This window comes from Capsicum annuum, chromosome 6 (genome assembly GCF_002878395.1).
Source record: "Capsicum annuum cultivar UCD-10X-F1 chromosome 6, UCD10Xv1.1, whole genome shotgun sequence".
NCBI classification, from domain to species: domain Eukaryota; kingdom Viridiplantae; phylum Streptophyta; class Magnoliopsida; order Solanales; family Solanaceae; genus Capsicum; species Capsicum annuum.
In genome coordinates, this window is record NC_061116.1 from 111,350,471 (window position 1) to 111,375,954 (window position 25,484).

Consider the following 25,484-nt stretch of genomic DNA (forward strand, 5'->3'; position numbering starts at 1 on the left):
CATTGTACTTTTAGTGTTTGTAAATCAAGAGTTTATGACATAACAAAAATTATGTTCACTAGGGCTTTGGGTACATGACAGATGCTAAAAGTGGTTTAAGATTCTCACGGTGGTTAAGATATCAATCTCTATATATCCATGTTATGCTTAAATGTCTCTCGACCAACTTAAGTGTTTAATTCCCTAATCCTCTCAGACTTAGGGAATTTCTATTTACTGCCCAGATTTTACCTCAGGTTAACCAAATTTGTTACAGCACAGATTATTAAACGAAGTATTTTCGAGTCTCTATTGATAATTCACTTCCTACTATATTTGATTTCCTTCTAAAGAAAATCAAAGCAGGTGTGTCTACTATTTGCAACCAACAGACGTTAATGAAAACGTTAGAATTATCAAAAAATCCTACCACTATTTGAATCTTGAACACTTAGCACCTTATCAAGACTTAACCATAGATCTCATAATTCATGTTAGAGGAATTTAGCTACTCATGACATAAAAATTGAAGCAACTACGTGTATTCATGCTTTGAAAGATAAACTTACCATAGGATGAATAGAAACTAGAGATTCTTAGATTATATAACAAAGGAAAATCCTAGAATAATGATGATAATCTCTTCAAAGTATTGGCTTTTTCAAGCCAAGAAATTAGAGAGAAAACATAAAAACTATTTTTAAAACTCAATGTGCGGAACAATAATAAAAATGTCTAAAAAAAAATAAAATAGTGCTTTAAATACCAATGGCTAGTTTTGGAAACAAAATCAAGATCACAGCAATTTCTTGAAATAGACGACGATGAGTTGTGATTCTTTTTCAGGATACTAACGACTTATTAGGAATGTCATCAGGTCCTTTTCACATTTGTACAAGTTCTATCTTTGTCTGATGGTGACTATTGATGGCTTATCATGTTTATGAGAACTTATCAGTAATGTCGTCATACTTCTACTCTAATTCTCATGTTCTGCCTAAGCTTGACGATGAATTTGATAGCTTGTCATACTCCTGACGGCTTATCACAAAATGTCGTCACATATCTTAGTTGACACTCAGTTTCGTCCTAGCCTGACGGCAACTCTGAAAGCTTATCACATGGCTGACGACTTATCAAAATGTCGTTAGCCACATTATATTTTAGGTTCAACTCTTTTGTTCCAGATTCAACTCTTTTTATTCCCATTTGCCTTAGGTTCCCTTGCATTATCATGTTCTCTATAATATGAGCGAAAAACAAACAAAACCAAAAAAAATTGCTCAAGACTTCACAATTATTTGTCATTTAAAGCCTCAAAGTGTATTAGCATCATCTCACACATCAACACCCTCAACTTAAAACAATTGCCTATCCTCAAGCAACAAAAATATAACTAAGAGAATATAAAGTGCATTCGGTATTCCATTTTCTATGTTATCTTAACTCAACTTAACCTTCTCCAAGGTTAATCAATTCAAACTGAACTATGTATACTATTGAAAAACAACAATACAACAGACATGAATCAAGATATGGGATAAATTAAGCAATAGAAACCGTGCATGTACTTAGATCACACTATCCTAACAAGTTAGCAACTAGCAACATAACCTGTGTGCCTTTACAACAAAGAAATCCCTTTTACACTAATATCAGAAATCATATATATACACTTAGGGATAATCACGATAGTCACTTTCATAATAAAGTTCCACTCAATGTACGCCAGATGCCATAGGCTTGTCCTTATAGTCTACAGCAAGGTTTTCACATAGGTCAGCTAGATCACTTTAGGTCTTTTTCTAGGCTTGTAATTTATCTGTGGGTTGGTATGCTAGTCAAGGGTATTTAAAGTGACTACGTTTCCTTGACACTACGCTAAGCTCTTAAGGTTTCACTTCTTAGCCTTTCTCTCTTTTGTTGAGCACAATTACTTTGGATGGATGCAATCTTTTCTTAATTACTTTTTTTTTTCACAATTTTGCTCTTTTCAACTGCACTCAACTTTTTATTATTTTTTTTACTCTACCTTTCTTCCTACTTATTTTACATCATGCACCCTCATGATAGCCACCCTCAACTTAGACCATTTGCCTAAGTTAAGGTACACAGTGTCCAAGGAGGGCCAGGGCCAAAATAGGTTCACTATGATATAACCTGGAAAAATAACAGGTGTCATAAAAAGAAATAGGCTAATCAGGCTCAAAGCAGGGATCAAGGGATATTCTAAAAATGAGCTAGTATCAAAACGACCTATGATCCTTTCCTAACCCATATCTTTCAACCTATGTAAGACTAACCGGGCAAGTTCTAAATTTCAACGTTCAACAGGAATTGAGTAAGATCTCACACACACTTGGCACACAAGTCTATTTGAAGCTACTACTCATTCAGGTCATGTAGATGTTTAGAAATGATTACTACATCACTAAAACTAATGCCATACAAAGATGCATAGTGGTAACAATCAGATTCAATTCACACAGTTAAATAGTTAGTCCATTGGAGAGGTGCTCAAAAATCAAAAACATATGTTAACTGCCAAAGGTAATTATATTTCTCCTAGTCAACTACAAAATTTTACAACAAATCACAATACGCCTAAATATGCCGACCCTACTAGGAACAATACTACGGGGAAAAGAGAAACGACAACAAAAAATCCAAGAGGACATCAACACCCACAAGTAGCCCCACCCTCAACTAAAAATCATGCAATGTCCCCAATGAGTCAAACCAAAACAAGAGAGTTAGAAACATACTTGTGGCACCGTGGGTGCAAAGATCTGATTTCAATCACATAATATGAATACAAACGACAAAATACCTCGGGTTTCCTCCCAAGAAGCGCCTAATTTAGTATCGCGGCATGACCCCGCTCATCTTTTTCCTCCATCTTAAGGATATGAATTTCACCCCCAATTTAGAGTCCATCTTCTTGCATCGATCATAGGGTGGTGGTACAAAAATTAAGAAGCCGAGTAATGGATGATTCTTGTTAAACAAATCGTTCTTAAAGTGAGGTATGTTTTTATGTTGCTTTTCTATTGTAAAATCAAGAATATAGGATTCCTGTTCCTCATCTTTACACTCTTCTACTATTTTAAATGTTTCCACAAACAAGATATCATATAAACATAATGTAGAAAAGTGCTTTGAATGAGGCCCAGTCATTCCTACTTCAAAATATACACTATCTACTACACACTCACTTTTATTCACCTTCTCAATGTCAGTCTCAAGATCAAGATAACAATTGAGTAGTTGCGATTCTTGAGTTTCTCCACAAACTGGCTAATGTCCAATAATATTCTTCTTTGTTTAGCCAATAAACATGGTGGGAGTTGTAACTCCTTTAGCTCTATCCACAATTATTCTTGGTTCTCTAAAAATCGTTTCATCAATTTGTTTGCTTTAATCATGACATCACACATATCTTTAGTATGATCACTTTGACCACAACCCAAACACCAACTCACAGTAAGTAGGATAGTATCCAGATCATATTGTGAAGGTCCAGTCCATGCATTTCCAGGTAAATCTGAACAGCAAGCCTCAAAATATGGTTTCCCACTATAATAACAAGAATCATCCCAACAATTGTCATGATACAAAAAAACCATCTATCCAGGCCGACGTCTCAAGAAAGGTGTGACAAAAATAAAAATATAACAAAATAAAAAAAATAAACTAAACAAATATTTAAAAGTTTGAATTGAAGCAAGTAAACTAAAATTCCAAACCAACTTAATACGTTAATTTGTTCCCTATCAATGGTGCCATTTTTGATAACGCTCAACTTACACGTCAATTTAGTGCAAGGTGGTTGTCATTAATATATTTACTCAACTTTGGAGTCTAGGTCAAATCCATAGGCAATAATGTGAATAGCGAGTAAACTAGTTTGGAACTAAACCTACAAGTTAAATTAAAAAAAATGATATGAAAAGATAAAATGGGGGTTTAGGTTTAACAAGTTGTTGTTTGTCACTATACTCTTGGTGTTTGAAAATAAAGAGTTTAAGAAATAACTATAATTATCTTCACTAGGGCTTCCGATACATCACAGATGCTAAAGATGGTTCAAGATTCTCACGGTGGGTATGATAACAAGCTATCTTTAAAGATGTTATGCTTAAATATCTCTCGACCAACTTAAGCATTTAATTCCTTAATCCTCTCGGACGTAGGAAATTTCTATTTACTGACAAGATTTTACCTTAGGTTAACCAACCTTGCTAGAGCTCTGATTATTAAACAAAGTATTTCTAAGTCCCTATTGATAACCAACCTAGTATAGACTAGAAATTAGTTTAGTGTCTATTCATTTAGGAGTAGGATTCATCACCGAGTTAACCTAGGGATGGGGACATTCTTGGCACTAGATGGTTTGACCCTTAGTAACAATCCTTGCATTATAGAAATACATAGCCTACGTAGGTTGAGATATATTTCGGCCAGATACATTGGGGTTTGCAATAACTCATTTAATTTCTCCTGCCAGCGAAGGTCACCGGCAGAGCTTCCTATCAGAGAAGGTTAACTCACAACTTATCCTTATATTTCACACGATATTGAAACCCTTACAACTAAGGTTATAGGTTGGACCCCTATCAGTTTAGACAGGGGTACGTTAGTTAGATGATTACCTTCCATATTCTCAGTCTCAAAATTGAATTCTATTTAGTTCTAAAGATTTAGGACTATCAGACATGGATACTCAGCTCAGTACGAAACACAATATGGTTCCACAGTATTCAGAACTGTCAGATACATTCATTCAGATAATCAGTAATATAATATGCTTAAACTCAGATATCGGTTATTCATATTTGAATAAATACTCATTATTAGCACTATCTCAGTTACAATATATGTATTCATGCATGTACTTTTACTCAGTCATACTTATGTTATTCAACTACTATTTTACATGCATATGAACCCATGCATTTCAGCATACCTCATTGCGCATACCATTACATTCAAAGTACTGACGCATGTTTTTCTGTGCGCTCTCATGTCTTATATTATAGGTTCAGACTCACAGGCTCCAGAGAATCATTAGCAGTTTCGATTCTCAGCGTTTAGAGTAGTGATGAGTACTTATAGTTAGAGGACATGCTTATTATTTACAATACATCAATTTTATTTTAGTGGATAGAGTTAGTTGTAGGCTTGTCGCATCAACTCTACAGTTCACACAGTTAGAGGCTTTTCAGACTAGAGTATTTTTAGATATTCATTCAATTTTTCTGTACTTATATATTCAGTTTTGGTATTTTGATACCACATTCAGATTTATTTATAGATTTGATTGTTGTAGCATATGTTTCTTCCTATTTTTACAATCAATACAATATTTATTACACAATTATTGCAGCAGGTACTAGTCATGGGTTAGCTTGTGGTCCTTCGAAATTTTGAGCATCGTGTAGCATTTGGGGTACATACTCTGGGTGTTACAGCCATGATACATTGTCTACCATAGTTTTTTTGAGAGAATCTAGAGCATGGTAGAAGATTTGGAGAAGCATTTTCTGTGGAACCTCTTGCTTGGGAAATTGCATGAGTTTTTCATTGAATATTTCCCATTTCGTATAAGGGTTATCCATTTAATTACCTGAAGTTGATGTCTCATCATGCAATTAGAGTATCTTAGAGTGTGTGAAATACCATTTAAGCAAGACCATGGTAATTTCATCCCCCAATTTCAGTTAATTTGACCAGAAGGGAAAAAAACCAGAATACTGCCTCCCTCGTTGGAGAGAATGAGATAAGGCACAAATGGATGTTCTCTTTTTCTATGTATGCCATATCTAAGAGTGCACATATTTCTACAAAGTTTTTCATATGGAAATAGGGGTCCACATAAGCTTGTCCCCTAAACGACACTTTATTTGTGGCATATACAACATCATGCTCGTGACATGAAAGATAACATTCACATGTGTAGGAGGGATACAGATGGCATCTAACGTCCAATGTCATTGAGTTTCTCTTTATTATCAAGAGGGCCATCGAAGGACCTAGGAATACTTGCATTGTCAATGATAGTTTTATGAACAATATAGGAATCACCTAAATAGGAAACAAAAACAACAACCAATAGAAATAAATACCACTATAGGTATACCCTAAGTTAAAATTAACACCATACAATTGAAAGCAAAATATCACTCCCCAAAAATTGCAACATTTTGATAATTTTAACCTATACAGTTCAATTTAGTAGAGGATCATAATTTTAAATAGATTAAATTATGTTGAGGTTAAATGCACGAGGAGAAAAATTTAATTTCTAGTCCTATGGGTATTATCAATCACTGAAAAGATACTCGTAATATAAACAAAGTAATGTACATAATTTATTATGGGGGTTTTGATTTAGAACATGGGTTTATAACTATCACTTCAAGTCCAAAATTTAAGCAACACTAGTGATTGAAAGTTCAATATTAGAGGTATCTTTGGGTTCTGTCTACCTAAGGGCAAGTTATGCTTGGGGTCATGATGATTTGGCACAACTTCTAGTTATTAATGATGCAGTAGGCGATGTTAAAATACCTTGGGTATAGTTTATAAAATAAACCTCAAGAATTTCACTTGTTGACCTTTTCGAATACCTAACATGTGAGTCAATTTAAATCCACCCAACATATCAATTTAGAATCCCTATTTCTAGGAAGATGCCCAAAGTATATTCAACTCTATAATTACCCTTATTTAGAAGATAGCAAACTACATCAATTACTGTCCACTATTTCTATGTCCACCAAAGCACTCTTTCAAGTATGTCATGGGTTCCAAACATTCTCTGACATCCTTCTTTAAAGAATGAAGTAAGCTTTCAAGAGTTTGGGGTTGTCACCCATAAACCCATGTTGGGCATTAACAATTTTCACTAACAAATACAAACTAATTAAACCAAGAAATAATGAAACACATCATTAATAAGCTAGAGTCTACATAAATACATCACAATCCACACATAATTTCCACTTAGTTCAACATAATTCCATGACAAAGAAGATTCCTATACATGAAGTAAATATGAAGAATTATACTAAAATATATATTCAAATCATCCATGATTCAAGTTCACCCAATTCAAAGTAAGAATTTCAAATATAATTGTTTCCCAAATTAGGTTTTGTAACTTCAAATTCAGTATCTCTCAAAGATTCTACGATGAAAAAATAGAAAGGGTTTCTGACATTTTATGGATTTGTGTCCGGTGATGAAATTTACAAAATTGCCCCCGAGACTATTCCCACGTTGTCACAAACATATTAGCTTTGACACGATCATGGCTACCGTAACCGTTAATAGATGTGCACAATAATAGTAGATGACCCATCTTGACTAGTGATAAAACTCAACTTACATATCAATATAGTTCAAGGAGTTCATCAATATATTTACCCAACTTTGGAGTAGGGGTCGAATCCATAAGGAATAATGTGAATGGCAATTAAACTAGTTTGAAACTAAAGCTACAAGTTAAATTCAAACAAATGATACGAAAAGATAAAATGGGGGTTTAGATTTTACAAGTTATTGTTTGTCACTTTACTTTTAGTGTTTGTAAATCAAGAGTTTATGACATAACAAAAATTATGTTCACTAGGGCTTCCGGTACATAACAGATGCTAAAAGTGGTTTAAGATTCTCACGGTGGGTAAGATATCATTCTCTATATATCCATGTTATGTTTAAATGTCTCTCAACCTACATAAGTGTTTAATTCCCTAATCCTCTCGGACTTAGGGAATTTCTATTTACTGCCCAGATTTTACCTTAGCTTAACCAAACTTGTTACAACGCAGATTATTAAACGAAGTATTTTTGAGTCTCTATTGATAATTCACTTCCTACTATATTTGATTTCTTTCTAAAGAAAATCAAAGCAAGTGTGTCTACTATTTGCAACCAACAGACATTAATTAAAACCTTAGAATTATCAAGAAATCCTACCACTATTTGAATCTTGAACACTTAGCACATTATGAAGACTTAACCATAGATCTCATTATTCAGGTTAAAGGAATTTAGCCACTCATGACGTAAAAATCAAAGCAACTAGGTGAATTCATGCTTTGAAAGATAAACTTACCGTAAGATGAATAGTAACTAGAGATTCTCAGATTAGATCACAAAGGAAATTCCGAGAATAATGATGATAATCTCTACAAAGTATTTGCTTTTTCAAGACAAGAAATTAGAGGGAAAACGTAAAAACTATTTTCAAAACTCAATGTGCGGAACAATAATAAAAATGTGTAGAAAAACCTAAAATAGTGCTTTAAATACCAAGAGCTAGTTGTGGAAACAAAATCAAGATCACAGCTATTTCTTGAAATAGACGATGATGAGTTGTGATACTTTTTCAGGATACTGACGACTTATCAGGAATATCATCAGGTCCTTTTCACATTTGTACAAGTTCTATCTTTGTCTGATGGAAACTATTGATGGCTTGTCATGTTTATGATGACTTATCAGTAATGTTGTCACACTTCTACTTTAATTCTCATGTTCTGCCTAAGCCTGATGATGAATTTGATAGCTTATTACACTCTTGACTGCTTATCACAAAATGTCATCACATATCTCAGTTGACTCTCAGTTTCGTCCTAGGCTGACGACAACTCTGATAGCTTATCACATGACTGATGACTTATCAGAAATTTTGTCAGCCACATTATTTTTCAGGTTCAACTCTTTTGTTCCATATTCAAATCTTTTTATTCCCATTTGCCTTAGGTTCCCTTGCAATATCATGTTCTCTGTAATATGAGCGAAAAACAAACAAAACCAAAAAAAGTTGCTCAAGACTTCACAATTATTTCTCATTAATAGCCTCAAGTGTATTAGCATCAGCTCACACATCAACACCCTCAACTTAAAACAATTGCCTATCCTCAAGCAACAAAAATATAACTAAGAGAATATAAAGTGCATTCGGCAGTCAATTTTCTATGTCATCTCAACACAAATTCACCTTCTTCGAGGTTAATCAATTGAAACTCAACTATGTATACTATTGAAAAACAACAATGCAACACACACGAATCAAGATATGGGATAAATTCAGCAATAGAAACCATGCATGCACTAAGATCATACTATCCTAACAAGTTAGCAACTAGCAACATAACCTGTGTGCCTTCACAACAAAGAAATCCCTTTTACACTCATATCATAAATCACATATATACACTTAGGGATAATCACGAGATTCACTCTCATAATGAAGTTCCACTCAATGTATGACAAATGCCATAGGCTTTCCCTTATAGTCTATAGCAAGGTTTTTAAATAGGTCAGCTAGGATCACTCTAGGTCTTTTTCTAGGCTTGTAATGTTGGCTACGGGCTGGTATGCTATTCAGGGGTATTTAAAGTGACTACGTTTCCTTGACAATATGCGAACCTCTTAGGGTTTCACTTGTTAACCTTTCTCTCTTTTCTTGATCACAATTACTTACGATAGGTGCAGTTTTTTCTTAATTACTATTTTTTTCACAGTTTTTCTTTTTCTTGCTTTTTTCAACTCCACTCAACTTTTTATTCTTTTTTTTGCTCTACCTTTCATCCTACTTATTTTACATCATGCACCCCTATGATAGCCACTCTCAACTTAGGCCATTTGCCTAAGTCAAGGTGCGTAGTGTCCAAGGAGGGCCAGAGCCAAAATAGGTTCATTATGTTATAAACTGGAAAAATGGCAGGTGTCATAAAAAGAAATAGGCTAATCAGGCTCAAAGCAGGGATCAAGGCATATTCTAAAAGTGAGCTAATATCAAAACAGCCTATGATCTTTTCCTAACCCATATCCTTCAACCAATGTAAGACTAACAGGGCAAGTTTTGCATTTTAACATTCAATAGAAATTGAGTAAGATCTCACACACACTTGGCACACAAGTCTATCGGAAGCTACTACTCATTCAGTTCATATAGATGTTTAGAAATGATTACTATATCACTAAAACTAATGCCATACAAAGACGCATAGTGGTAACAATCAGATTCAATTCACACAGTTAAATACTCAGTCCATTGGAGAGGTGCTCAAAAATCAAAAAAATATGTTAACTGCGTAAGGTACTTATATTTATTCTAGTCAACTACAATATTTTACAACAAATCACAATACGCCTAAATATGTCAACCCTACTAGGAACAAGACTCCGGAGAAAAGAGTAACGAGAACAAAAGATCCAAGAGGACATCAATACCCACAAGTAGCCCCACCCTCAACTTAAAATCATGCAATGTCCCCAATGAGTCAAACCAAAACAAGAGAGTTAGAAACATACCTGTGGCACCATGGGTGCGAAGATCAGATTTCAATCACATAATATGAATACAAAAGACAAAATACCTCGGGTTTCCTCCCAAGAAGCGCATAATTTAGTGTCGCGGCATGACCCACCTCAGCTTTTTCCTCCATCTTAAGGATATGAATTTCACCCCCAATTTAGAGTCCATCTTCTTGTATCGATCATAGGGTGGTGGTACAAATATTAAGAAGCCGAGTAATGGATGATTCATGTTAAACAAATCGGTTTTAAAGTGAGGTATGTTTTTATGTTCCTTTTCTATTGTAAAATCAAGAATATAGGATTCTTGTTCCTCATCTTTACACATGTTTACTATTTTAAATGTTTCCACAAACAAGATATCATATAAACATAATGTAGAAAAGTGCTTTGAATGAGGCCCAATCATTCCTACTTCAAAATATACACTATCTACTACACACTCACTTTTATTCACCTTCTCATTGTCAGTCTCAAGATCAAGATAACAATCGAGTGGTTGCGATTCTTGAGTTTCTCCACAAACTGGCTAATGTCCAATAATATTCTTCTTTGTTTAGCCACTATAAACATGGTGGGAGTTGTAACTCCTTTAGCTCTACCCACAACTATTCTTGGTTCTCTAAAAATCGTTTCATCAATTTATTTGCTTTAATCATGACAGCACACATATTTTCAGTATGATCACTTTGACCACAAGCCAAACACCAAGTTACAGTAAGTAGGATAGTATCCAGATCATATTATGAAGGTCCAGTCCATGCATTCCCAGGTAAATTTGGACAGCAAGCCTCAAAATATGGTTTCCCACTATAATAACAAGAATCATCCCAAGAATTATCATCATACAAAAAAACCATCTATCCAGGCCGACATCTCAAGAAAGGTGTGACAAAAATAAAAATAAAACAAAATAAAAAAATAAACTAAACAAATATTTAAAAGTTTGAATTGAAACAGGTAAACTAAAATTTAAAACCAACTCAATACGCTAAATTGTTCCCTAGCAACGGTGCCATTTTTGATAACGCTCAACTTACACGTCAATTTAGTTCAAGGTGGTTGTCATCAATATATTTACCCAACTTTGGAGTCTAGGTCGAATCCATATGCAACAATGTGAATAGTGAGTAAACTAGTTTGGAACTAAAACTACAAGTTAAATTCAAAAAATGATATGAAAAGATAAAATGGGGGTTTAGGTTTAACAAGTTGTTGTTTGCCACTATACTTTTGGTGTTTAAAAATAAAGAGTTTATGAAATAACTACAATTATTTTCACTAGGGCTTTCGATACATGACAGATGCTAAAGGTGGTTCAACATTCTCACAGTGGGTAAGATAACAAGCTATCTTTAACGATGTTATGCTTAAATAGCTCTTGACCAACTTAAGTGTTTAATTCCTTAATCCTCTCAGACCTAGGAAATTTCTATTTAATAACCAGATTTTACCCCAGGTTAACCAACCTTGTTAGAGTGCTGATTATTAAACAAAGTATTTTTGAGTTCCTATTGATAATTCACTTCCTACTATATTTAATTTCTTTCTCAAGTAAATTAAAACAGGTTTGTCAACTGTTTGCAACCAACAGAAGTTAATTAAAACATCATAATTATTAAGAAATCCTACCACCTGTTGAATCATGAACACTTAGCACCTTATCAAGACCTAACGCTAGATCCCATAATTTAGGTTAAAGTAATTTGGCCACTTATGATGTAAAAATTGAAGCAACTTGATGAATTCATTCTTTGAAAGATAAACTTACCACAAGATGAATAGAAATTGGAGATTCTTATATTACATAACAAAGAAAAATCCCAGAATAATTATAATAATCTCTTAAAAAGTATTTTCTTTTTCAAGCCAAGAAATTAGAGAGAAAATATCAAAAGTATTGTCAAAACTTAGTGTCCGAAATAATAATAATAATGTCTAGAAAATCCTAAATGAATGCTTTAAATTCCAAGAGCTAATTATGGAAAAAAAATCAAGATCATAACTATTTCTCTGAATAGAAGACGACGAGTTGTGATGCTTTATAAGGATCCTGATGACTTATTAGGAATATTGTCCGGTACTCTTCATATTTGAACAAGTTCTGTCCTAGTCTAACGGTGACTACTGACGGCTTATCAGGTTTGTGACGACTTATCAACAATGTCATTGCACTTCTACTCTAATTCTCATGTTCTACCTAATCCTGATGATGAACTTGAGAGCTTATCACACTCCTAACGACTTATAACAAAATGTCATCATATATCGCAGCTGACTCTCAGTTTCTGTCTATCCTGACGGCAACTCTGATAGCTTATAACATGCCAGATGACTTATCAAAAATGTCATCAGCCACATTATTTTTCAGGTTCAACTCTTTTGTTCCGGATTCAACTCTTTTTATTCCCCTTTGCCTTAGGTTCCTATGCATCATCATTTTCTCTGCAATACCAAAGTAAAACAATAAAAAATGACAAAAGTTGCTCAAGACCAACTGTATCCCTCAAATGTATTATCATCATCACAAACATCAACTAGCCCCAATTGTATCCCTCAGACCATGATCATGGTAATTGAGCCTGGTATGTGTAGGATCTTCAATTGTGTACTTTTTCTCCCTTTTTGATCTCAAATCCACATCATTCTATATCATCACTTGTATGCCTACAAAATGTTCAAATTAGTGAATTCAAGTAACATATTTGTCTTATTCAACCCAATAATTTATAGTAGTTTGCACGAATTTAGGATATAAATAAGTGGTAAATTCATCACTCATAAGTAGTGCCTCAAAATTTTCAAGAAAAATACCGTGGTACCTAATTCCATGTCGTGAGTGGGGTAATTATATTAGTGATACTTAACTTGGTTGGAGTAAAAGGCTATCACTAACCAATTTTGCATCAATACACAACCTAGACCAACTTTTCAAGAATTACATTACACTATGAATCCATCTAAGCCCTATGGTTGAGATAATGCTGGTGTCAAAGTCAACTATGCTTAACCTCTAGGAACTCTTCACATGCTTATCTGACCATATAAACTTCACTTTATTTTGTGTCACATTATTCAATGGTGCATCTATAGAGAAGAACTCTTCAACAAACCTTCTATAGTACCCAACTAAACCCAAAAATCTCTTAATATTGAATGAAGTGATGGGCCTAGGACAGTACTTCACTACATCATTGTTCTGAGGATCTAAATGAATACCAACACCTAAAATGACATTACCCAAGAAAGCATTAGATTCCAACAAAAATTCACATGTACCAAACTTCACATATAATTGACGATCCTCTAGGGTCTTCGAAATGCCTTGCCGCTTAAGACCGTGGATGACTATACTCAAACTATCGCGTCCTTGCTCTCTTGTTTCTTTTCACTAATTTTATCAACTTTGCTGCCATAATCTTTTGAACATACGTCATCAACTGAGAAATATCCATATCCCTAATCCATAGTGATCTTACAATCCTTGATGACCAATTCAAACACCATATTAACAAATTTACTCATACTAGCTCTAGAGTCATCTTACAACTTTAGGGCATACATACCTAACCTAGTGAACTTAAGATAGTACTACTTCAATATCATTAAACCTTCCCTCAGGTTCTTGAACTCATATACTTTAGCTTCCCCCATCTCAAGAGTAAAGAACCAATCTTGAAAAGAACACTGAAGCACTAACCAACTCATGGGAGTTTCATTCTTACCCTTACCATCCTTCCACATTATGACCTAATCACAAGTAACATCCATAAAGCAATAGGATAGCTAACTATAAACTCCCTTCTTCAGTAACATGCATGATTTAAGTAATTTTTCTCACCTTATGAATGAAGAGTTGATGATCCTCATCCACCTTTCACCCATGAAACATATGTGCATTCATCATCATAAAGTATCGAATTTGGGTTGTTGCCTATTGGTGTGCCAAAATATTAGCATTCACATTATGGGCCAATCTTGAAAGGAAGCTCAAAATTCTACATGAGATACAATCTCATTTAGAGGGTCTATGTGAAGGGGTGGATGATCAGCATTTCTACATGCGTCAGCTTAGGGAGAAGGCATATTATTTTATGTAAAAATATGAGTTAAGGAAGCAAGAGACAACTCTAAGCATGATTTATTGTGAAAGAAATGATGATTACTAACTTATTTTGTAGCCTCTTGCTCATAAACGTGGTGCGGTTCACATTCATGATCAAAACTCAACATAACATAGCTTCTCTGACTGCTTAGGACTCTTTAAAATCATAATCTTTGATACCAATTTTATAATGCCCTGTAAGTACACCTTGATGTCACATGGTACATAAAATTTTAAATAGCCATAAGATAACCCAAGATATCAATTCAACTTAACACACACATGAATAGTGGACTAACATATTATAACGCCTAAAAGAAAACAACTTAACATCTCATTGACAACTAGTAAATTTCAAATCTTAAACAAATTATTAAATTGAAAAATATGCAGTCTGACAAGACTTTATTGCTAACTAGAGAGCCACTGGGACAGACCCTAGCAGACCCGGGTATAAACGAAAATCAATTAACTAAAATACTATCATCAATGAACAGTAGTATGATAAATTGGCTCCTCCAACTATGAGGATTCCTCAAAGTCCAGATGCAGATAATGATGCCCATGGTCAATCGTTCTGCTGGAAACGAGCACTAGAACCTACATTATAGGATAATGTAGCACATGGACATGTATGTGATTCAATACTTATGGAATGTATTGAGTATGTGAGGGGTGGATGCATGTCAATCAAGAACTAAATATATATGTACCCTTATGAATGATGTATGCTAAGTGTAATTGACTCACCTGGGAATTGAATAAAACTAAATACTGGAGGATCACAATATATGGATACTGAAGCATATAAATAAGCTTAGTGAGACATTACACTTGATTTTAAAAATCATTACTTTTATTCTTTCTTGTGGTAGATTATTCAAATCGTCATAAACCATGTGAGCTACCATGGAGTCCAATGTCTTATCCACGTTGGGGACTGTTGTTCTACCTTTGCCATCAGAATAGAACCATAATGTATAGTGATTAATGAGATTAACCCATATTCAGACTTAAGCTTATAGTGTCTCATTATTTCTAGGAATTTAGTATATGTTCATCCATATTCCCTTTTCAGTACTAAATACTACTCCCAAAATATACATATATGCTCATACTTAAGAAATCCACCCTTAAATAATTTCAGGGTTTATAGACTGAAAACTAGTTGTGCTTCTCTTTACTTAAATCTTAATCAAAAGGAACAGTTGTGGATTTTATATCTTATATTAGATCAAGCATTTCTTTAAATCACACTATAAAACATATCACTAGAACTTAAAAGCATAAACTTCTTATAAACCTAATACTTGTACTTAGGACTTGGAATTCATGTTTTCTTTCATAGAAATTCATAACAAAATATTATTCTCAATATTCACATTGAGATCTTTGAACAATATCCCAATAAAGATAATGAAATTCAAACCCCAATATAACTCTTACAAGTCAAAACATGAATAGATCTAAACCTTGATGCACATAAATCTTTAAATCATATATTAGTATTATACTTAAAGAATACGATTATTTGGGTATGAATCATAATACCAAAAAAGTAAATTCAATTTTAAATTATACTTTTATGGCACAAAGATAAAAAAAAGTATCTTTGTTCAAAACTCCACATACCTGGAATTGCTTCACTTGTAAAGAGAACTTTAACTTTGAGACTTGAGCGATGACTTACTAAGAGAAACCCTAATCTTGTATTCTCGAAGATAGGAGGAGAAAAGATATTGCTAATTGATTTAAAGAGAGAAAAATAACACCTTTCTTGGGTTATAAGTCGTTATTTGGAATTTATAAGTGGGAAAAGACCAAAAGGTCCCTTAATTGAACAAATAGAAACTTAACCGCCAATCATCACGAGTCAACTTAAGAATCCTAAAGTGAGGGTATGAGTTAGAAGAGGAACTCGTATGCTTGGTAGTGGCAAATATAACACACACTGGTCCACATACGAGTGGTAAATTATGACTCATTACATGTATATATGACTTAAAACAATAACTCATAACTTGGATAGAGAATTAGGGAACCTATACTGCTGACCTGATGACTGTTCCTCATATGACTCATATTATCAAGTGACAACTCCTAGGGTCAAGTTGTACCTCAATCAAAACTCTAACCACTCCATAATACCTCATCTAAGATTTGGATTTTAAGACTCATAAGGTGTATATATGACTTCAGGAGGTGATTCGTAAGTTCCACAATGGATTTTAGACATGAGGTATTACACGTACTCTAAGCCACTTGAAATCTATCCTGAATAATATAAATACTATCCCAAAACTCACAAAGCAATTTCATACTTCAAGGTCTAACCTCAAAAACCTCAAACCAACCTATTAGACAGCGAAAACAACTTCTATATAAAAACTCAAAAGGAGCCATATCGATACTGGAATGGTAGTTATTATTATATACAAACTATAATGAGGCTAAATGTTGCTCACTCTTAGCACCAAAATCCATCCCACAAGCATGGAGCATATCCTAGAACAATAATACTCAGTCTAAAATGATAAATAGTAGCATCACGAAGATACAAAATCTTATGAATATAGAGATGGTCCAGCTTCTCAGCACTTAAAGATATTTAGACTTGAATAAAATGAGAAGACTTGGTCAATCGATCCACAATTACTCAAACACTATCAGAACCATGCGAAGTGTGAGGCAAACCAGTCAGGAAGTCCATAGTGATCCATTCCCACTTTCACATGGGAATAGGTAATAACTAAAGCAATCCATAAGATCTTAAAAGTTTGACTTCAAAGGTTGGCAACATAGGCAATAAGCTAAAAAGTCCATCAAATTTATGATACCACCCCACTAATAATATTTTCTCAAGTAACGATACGTGTTATTCACTCCTGGATTTATTAAATACCTGGAATAATTGGCCTTCTATAAAATCAATCTAATCAAATCATTTACTCTCGACACTGAAACTCAGCCTCTATTTTTTTACACACCGCCTAAATCAAGTGAGGCTTCCCTAGCCTTACCAGTCAATACCTTATCTCAATCAAACATTAATCCAATATCATCAAATTAACAATATCAAATCTGCTCCATAAAAAAGGACATAGCCTCTAAAAATGCCAAAACAATCCTAGGTGTAATAATATCAAGCCTAACCATTTAGTTAGCTATAAATACCACTATGGCCAAAGGCCACTCAATGATCAAAAGATACATCTAGATACCCATACTAAACAACTTCTAACATAATATATGTGCAACTACATTAGCCTTGCTTGGATGATAGATAATTATAAAGTAAGAATCATTAAGCAACTCAAGACAAAGATGCCATCTCATATTAATATCTCGGTGGGTCAGGAAATACTGAAGGGTATGATGATCTTAGAAAATATCACAATGGACTCCATAGAATTAGTTTCTCCATAAAATCAAAGAAAAAACAATTGTGCACAAGTCCAAATCACGAGTAGGGTAATTCTTCTCTTGGGGCTTCAATTGAAGAGAAGAATATGCTACCACTTTAACCTTATAAATTGACATAATACCTACTCTAACCCATAAAGATTCATAAAACATGGTGAAACCTACTCCCTTCTTATGAAAAGTCAAGATAGTAGCTGAAGTCAACAAATCCTTGGCTTTTGAAAGCTTACCTCATATGCATTAGACCACTAAATGGAAGTATTATTCTAAGATAACTTGGTAAATTGAACTGTGATATATGAAAAAACCATTAAAAAATACCAATAATAACCTACCAAACTAACTAAACTACAAATAATTATGGGTGAAGTAGGCCTAGCCCAATCTTAAACCACTGCAATTTTTACTAGACCAATCATTATACATTCCTTCATACCACATGACCCAAGAAATAAATAGACTTCAATAACAACTCACACTAGAATAACTTGGCATACAATATCTTACCCCACTATATTTGATGCACAAGCCACAAATGCTCTATATGATTGGCCTCATTCATGTAATATACCAAGATATAAATTATAAATACAATAACAAATGAGCTGAGATACGGTGGAAAAACTTGATACATAAACTCCATGAATGCAACTGGGCATTAGACTACCCAAAGAATATGACTATGAACTTAAAATTATATTGTTGAGCCCAAAAATTTTTCTTTAGATTATCTAAACCCCTAATCCTTAATAAGTAATACCTTTATTTAAAATCAATCTTCAAAAACACCGAAACACTGTAAAGTTGATCGAACAAATCATCAATACAATATAAAAGATACATATTATAAACTATCACCTTATTCAACTATCGATTATCAATAAACATTTGCATAGATCTATCTTTCTTCTTCAAGAACAAGATATGTGCACCCTAAGGTGATACACTAGGTTGGATAAATCCCTCATCCAACAACACCTATAACTATTACTTTAATTTTTTCAACTCAATTAGGGCCATCCTACAAGGAGGAATAGAAATGGTCATGGAACCCATCTAAAAATCAATAGCAAAATTAGTATAATGATATGGATATTTACCTGGAAAATCTATTATTTAAAAATCCATAAAATTAAGGATAACATGAATAAAGTCCTAATACTGAGGTGAAACCAAAGGTAATACCCCGTATGTTTCTAAGCTAGGAAGTGATTAAGTATTTCTACGTATGAAATCTGCTATCCACTGATTCATACTTGAGTACATTACTTACAATGAATGACCTAGTGATAGGATAGCTTATGATGCATTAAGCATGTTCATATGACTCATTTAAGGTAATACAATCTAAGAGTTTTAGAATCCATCAAGTTTGAGTGTTCAATTTTGTAAGGGTCATCTTCGAACGAGTAAAAGTCAATGCTAATGTAGTATTTTTTTCCACATTTAGACCCACCAAATAGTATAGAATCAAATTATCTTTCCAATGGTACCAATTTCACCTTAATCCAATACCCGAGCAAAAAGTTATGCCCATTTTCGTGAGAGACAGTAAGCATAGGTGATTGTTTAGGCGCCGCCCAACCCAAGCATAGCCGATCACTTGGGCGCCACCTAAGTCAATTTCAGGTGTTAAAACCACTCCGTCTTGAGTTATTTTAAAGGTAATTAAATCTTTAAACACTCCTAACACTTTCCTAAACTTAACCCTACAAAATATATATCTTCTAAACATATTACAACCCTATTTTCATCTCCAAGCTCAATATCCAAGAGCACTAAAGGGGAAAAACAACTAGGGTTGTATAATTAAGCTTGAAGATCTGATTTCAAGGAAATTCCTCCACCAATCATCAAGAATGTTCCTTCTAAGGTATGCGTAGTGTTCATCCACGGATTACTTTCGTCCGTGGAGTTCAAGAATCAATCTTTAAAATACCAAAGCTTGGTTGATTGTGGTGATATGATCATACCCATGTTGATGCTTTTTTTGTTTTCATCTTTTTCATTATAAAGAATGCTTTCTATATTGTTGGGTGTTGATGATCATGTTGTTGATATTGGGTGATTCCCAAGATTGAATCTTTATATATTTTTGTGTATTCATGATATCATATAAGTTGGAAACGTGTAAATTTTATTGTTCATGATGTGTTATTTGATGAATTCACCTATGCTTAAGATGTGCATGTACGGTGTTTGATAAAATGCCTAAGGAACTAGAAATCATACAATATAGCTAAATTGTGACTAAGTGAAGGGTTCATGATATGCCCTTACGTTCCAATGACTTCTATGTTGTTAATGTTCCTTGTAAATGTTGTTCGAATACCCATGAACTATTCTTATGATATTATGCTATGTTTACTTGCCAATCCTACTTATGACCAAAATGTATGATAACCATGCAACCCACATTAACTTCCATGCTATTAGTATGTGTTGCCAATATGATTAAGCAACGAACATGATATTAAGATTGTGAAAGTACTTCAATGTGATATGAAATCCTTTCCATGCAATACATTGTTGATAATAATTCATAGTATGAGATCCCTACTTATGATACTATATATTATGGACTCTACTCTTATGATCAAGTCAGTCATGTGTGTCAGTTTCCTTCCATCGAGTCCTGGGGGTACTTGTACCCAAAAACTATAGCTGTATGCCTAGATCCATCTCATGTTTCATGATATCCGAACTCAAGCTATGATTCCATAGACTCTAGTCAATCATGTGACTCAGGAAAACTTTATGATCTTAGACAGTTGTTAAATATCAGTAACATTCCGCCTGTCAATGAAATCCAGTAAGATTAAATCATGCACAGTCAGTTATTTATGTCCAATCCCTATGGATGGGAGTAGAGGTTAGCACCGAGGGAACACAAGGATGGGAATTCACCCGCCAATTCAGGGTATGATTCTTAGTACCAATCCTTGTGATTCAGAACTATGTGGCCAGCGTAGGTTGAGACATCTTAACCCGTTAGATTAGGGTTGATGAGGTGGATTAACCCGTTAGTTTAGGGTTCCCACCATTCTTATTATGTACCCCCTAGATAAGGGTCACTCACAGGTTGTCCTTACCCGTGGCACGGTATTAAAACCCCTCCATTTGGGGCAGAGATATGACCCCAGCCTAGCCATAATGGCATACATGGGGCATGTCAGTTAAACCCTACTTCCCATAGTTTCAGTATCAGTCTCGGTAAAAAAACTCAGGGCGTTTTTTAGATTTCAGTACATACAGGACTGTCAGATACAGTCGTACATGTTATCAGTTTTAGTATCAGTCATGACAGTTATCAGTAAACCATGTATTAGCTTACAGGTCATGCTATCACGTATTCATGGTCCCAGTTTCTATATATATGTGTTTGCACTCCCGCATTCATATTAGTCAGTCAATGTTGTTCATGCATAAAACCCTTTATGTTCAGCCTACCTTCCTCATATACTCAGTACTCCAGTTGTACAGACGCATTTGCGCTATGGTGCTTTCTTTTCACGTTACACCATAGGTTCCGAGACACGAGCTCCAGCCCAACAGTAACGATAGCATTCCAGTTGTAGATACACAGTGAGTCCTTAGTGATTTGAGAATAATACGATTTGATTTAGTTATTTATTTCTTCAGTTTAGCTTTATGGAGTTAGTTGGAGACATGGTTCTTCAACTTCTTATTCAGATAGTTAGAGGATTTTAGATTTATGTTCAAATTTACATTCAAATTGAGTTGTTTTAGGTATTTTCACCCACATGGTTTTATTTAGTTGAATGCTATGGCCTTATAGTTCTATATATTCTGCATTATTATAGCATGATTTGCAGTATATAGGTACAAATATCAGTCATGGGTTAGCTTGTGGTCCTTCGAGGTCATGAGCACCGTGTAGCATTCTAGTTCAGCAAATTGGGGTGTTATAAACATGGTATCAGAGCCTAAGGTTCAATAGAGTCCTAGGAAGTCTAAAAGCCACATCTAGCAGAGTCATATACATGGGTGTGTTGCATGCCATATTTATGTGAGGGTGGCTATAAGATGTTTTAGGAGTAGTCCCCTTTCTTCATTATTCATGTCATGCTAGTGAGCATAATCACGAGTTAAAACTCTCAGTCTAATCCATTCTTCTCTTATTCAAGTCCATGGCCCCAAAGAGAAGAAGCCAACCAGCTCCTCATCCCAAAGATCCTTTGGGCGAACATGTTTCCCATGTAGATTTTAGAGCCGTATTTACCACACTTTCTCAGTTCATGGCTGCACAGAATGAATGGGCACCAGTTAATTTGGCCAATCCAGTGGTCACTCCCAAAGCAACTAAGGTTCAGGACTTCACCCGGATGAACCCTCCATCTTTCCATGGGTCTAAGTCTGATGAGGACCCTCAAGTGTTTATTGACGAAGTCTAGAAGGTCATTGACATCATGGGTGCTAGTTTAATTAAGAGTGCTAAGTTAGCCGCCTACCAGCTATAGGATGTTGCTTATGATTGGTACAAATAGTGCAAGTCTTAGAGGTTAGATAATATAGGCCGTATTGAGTGGGAGGTATTTGTCACGACTTTCTTAAATAGATTCTTTTCCCAAGAGCTGAGGGAAGCCAAAGTTCTTGAGTTTATCAACCTCAAGTAGAGGAATATGATGGTTAGGGAATATTCTCTCAGATTCACTCAACTAGCCAGGTATGATCCTCATGTGGTTACAGACAATAGAGCTAAGATGAGCAAATTTGTGTCAGGGGTCAACAATAGTGTGGTAAATGAGTGTAGGTCTATGATACTGATCGGTGATATCACCTTAGCAAGACTCATGACCCATGCCCAACAAGTAAAAGAGCAGAAGTTTAAGACTAGGGAGAGGCAGAATAAGAGAGTAAGGTTAGGTAATTTAAACTTTGCTCACCCCAAGTCAGATGGATGAAAACATTCACAGTTTCACTCCAAGTCAGCTGTTCCAGCTAGTTCCTCTGCCAGTACTCCAGTGCTAAAGTTCAGAGACAGCAATAGAAATAAAGCACCAGGCTCTAAATCTCAGGGCAGTGTTAGCAGTTCCTGAATGAATCTCCTTTGTCAGACTTATGGTGAGAACCACAAGGGCATTCGCAGAGCCGATAGTGATGTTTGTTTTGGTTGTGGCAAATCGGAAAACAGAATTAGGAAGTGTCTGCAGTCAAGTCTTCAGGTTTTGCAAAATCATTCTACAGCTCAATCCAGTCGCCCAAATCAGCCGGGTGCCAATTCCAGTACTACTAGTGGGGAATGCCCAAACAGACTCTATGCTCTTCAGTCCCGACAAGATTAGGAAAATTCTTCTGATGTCGTTACTGGTACATTACAAATATTCCATATTTATGTTTATGATTTGCTAGACCCAGATATATCTTTGTCTTTTGTTACTCCATACATAGTAGGCGATTTTAGAATTATTCCCGAAATCTTAACAGAGCCCTTCTAAGTCTCTAACCCAGTGGTTAAAACCATCATACCCCAGCAGGTATACAAGAACTGCCCGATTATGATATCTCAGAAATCTACATCAGCAAATTTAGTGGAGTTAGAAAAGACTGATTTTGATGTCATTCTCGGCATTGATTGGATTCATTCTTGCTATGCCATAGTCAAATATAGAAAAAGGATAGTTCAGTTTCAGTTCCTAAATGAGCCCGTCCTAGAGTCGAAGGGTAGCATTTCAGTGTTTAGGGGTTAACTTGTTTCCTACCTTCGGTCAAGGAAAATGATTTCTATGGGGTATGTGTATCTTCTCTTCCATGTTAAAGATTCTAATTCTGAATCTCCCAGCCTATAAATAGTCCCTGTTGTAAATAAATACTCAGATATCTTTCCTAAAGATCGCCCAGGCATTCCTCCCAAAAGGGAAATAGACTTCGGCATAAACCTTCTTCTGGATACTCAACCTATTTCTATTCAACCATACCAAATGGCACCGGAAGAACTCAAGGAACTGAAAGATCAGTTGAAGGATCTCTTAGATAATGGATTCATTAGACCCAGTGTTTCCCTATGGGGTGCACCAGTGTTATTCATGCACAAGAAAAATGGTTCTCTCAGGATGTGTATTGATTATCGTCAACTCAATAAGGTAACGGCCAAGAACAAATATCTTCTTCCTGGATTGATGATCTATTTGACCAACTTCAGGGTGCTAGTTACTTCTCCAAGATAGACCTCAGATCAGGCTATCATCATCTAAAAGGTAGAGAATGTGAAATTTCAAAAATAGCTTTCCGTACTTGGTATGGTCACTTCAAATTTTTAGTCATGCCATTTGGTCTTACCAATGCCCCTACAACTTTTATGGATTTGATGAACCGTGTGTTCAAGCAGTACTTGGACATGGTTGTCATAGTATTTATTGATGATATTTTTGTCTATTCTTGCACAGTGCGTGATCATGACCATCTCAGGATTGTTCTTCAGACTCTCAGGGATCACCAATTATTTGCTAAGTTCAGCAAGTGCAAATTTTGGCTAAGATAAGTAGCATTCCTTAGCCATATTATTTCTGGTGATGGCATTATAGTAGATCCTCAGAAAACTGAGGCAGTAAAAAACTGGCCCAGACCCGTATCTCCATTGGATATTAGTAGTTTCTTGGGTTTGGCTAGCTATTACAAATGGTTTGACGAGGGATTTTCTTCTACTGCATCTCCTATGTCCATATTGACTCAGATGAAGATTAAGTTTTAGTGGTCAGATTCATGCGAGAAGAGCTTTCTAGAGTTGAAGGCTCGACTCACCTCCGCTCTAGTACTAGCTATTCTAGATGGTTTAGATGGTTTTGTAGTCTATTGTCATGCATCAAGAGTGGGTTTAGGTTGTGTCATTATGCAACATAGTAAGGTCATAGCCTATGCCTCCAGGTAGATAAATCCATATGAGAAGAATTATCCTACTCATGATCTTGAGTTAGTAGTGGTAGTTTTTGCCTTGATGATTTGGAGGCATTATCTCTATGGAGTTCATATAGATGTCTTCACAGACCATAAAAGCCTCCAGTATGTCTTTTCCTAGAAATATCTTAATCTTCACCAGAGAAGGTGGTTAAAGCTCTGGAAGGATTATGACATGAGTGTTCTTTATCATCCGGGCAAGGACAATGTTGTGGCCGACGCTCTCAGTAGACACTCTATGGGTAGTATTTCTCACGTGGAGGATATTAAGAAAAACATAGCTCAGGAGATCCATCAGCTTATCAAACTAGGCGTTCTCTTAGTCGATTCTTAAGAGGGTGGTGTATATATTCATAGTAGTTCAGAATCATCTCTAGTTTCCGAGGTGAAAGAGATACAAGACAAGGATCCTAGCATTGTCAAGCTCAAAGCGGTAGTTCAGAATTAGAAAGTTGAGGTTTTCTCCTAAGGGGAAGATGGTGTTCTTTATTGTCAGGTCGTCCATATATTCCAGGTGTAGATGAATTGAGAAAGATAATTCTTGCAGAAGCGCATGGTGCGCTATATTCTATTCATTCAAGGGCCACTAAGATGTACCACGACATGCGGGAGATCTATTGGTAGAGTGGGATAAAGAGAGATATTGTAGTGTTTTTGGCTAAGTGCTATATATATCAGCAGGTTAAGATAGAGCATCAGTAACCTAGTGGTTCCATGCAAGAGTTCACCATTC